Source organism: Myotis yumanensis, unplaced genomic scaffold, assembly GCF_028538775.1.
Source record: "Myotis yumanensis isolate MYYU_CA2020_CCGP unplaced genomic scaffold, mMyoYum1.0.hap1 SCAF_1, whole genome shotgun sequence".
NCBI lineage: Eukaryota > Metazoa > Chordata > Mammalia > Chiroptera > Vespertilionidae > Myotis > Myotis yumanensis.
In genome coordinates, this window is record NW_027223752.1 from 13,160,317 (window position 1) to 13,160,764 (window position 448).

Here is a 448-nt window from a genome sequence, read left to right on the forward strand (position 1 = left end):
TCACTTCGTTCACAGCAGCATCTGCAAAATACTAAGCTCCATCCGAGCATTTACAAGAGTAACATGTAGTGACAGCACTTAGACCTGCCCAGACCTGGAGACCCTCCTAACAGTGGGACGGAAACCCAGGACCCAGGGCCTCTGGTCCGGGCTCCGGAACCTCCAGGAGCAAATAGCGGCAAGGACGGACGCTGAGCCCCTGGCAGAACCGGAACCGCGACACCCAGCCCACACCGGGCCCCAGGAGGCAGAAAGGCTGCCGTCCAGGAGGCACGGGCTGCCGAAGCAGCGGGAACAGAGGCTGTCGAGGTTCCAAGCTCTGCAGGCGCCTCCCTTCCTGCAGGCGCCGAGGTGTCCTGGACCGGAGGGGACCTCCTTGCTGGGGAGGTGGCCAAACGCCTGGGCCCGCGGGGTGGGCCCGCCGTCGTGAGCGCCCAGGGAGGATGCG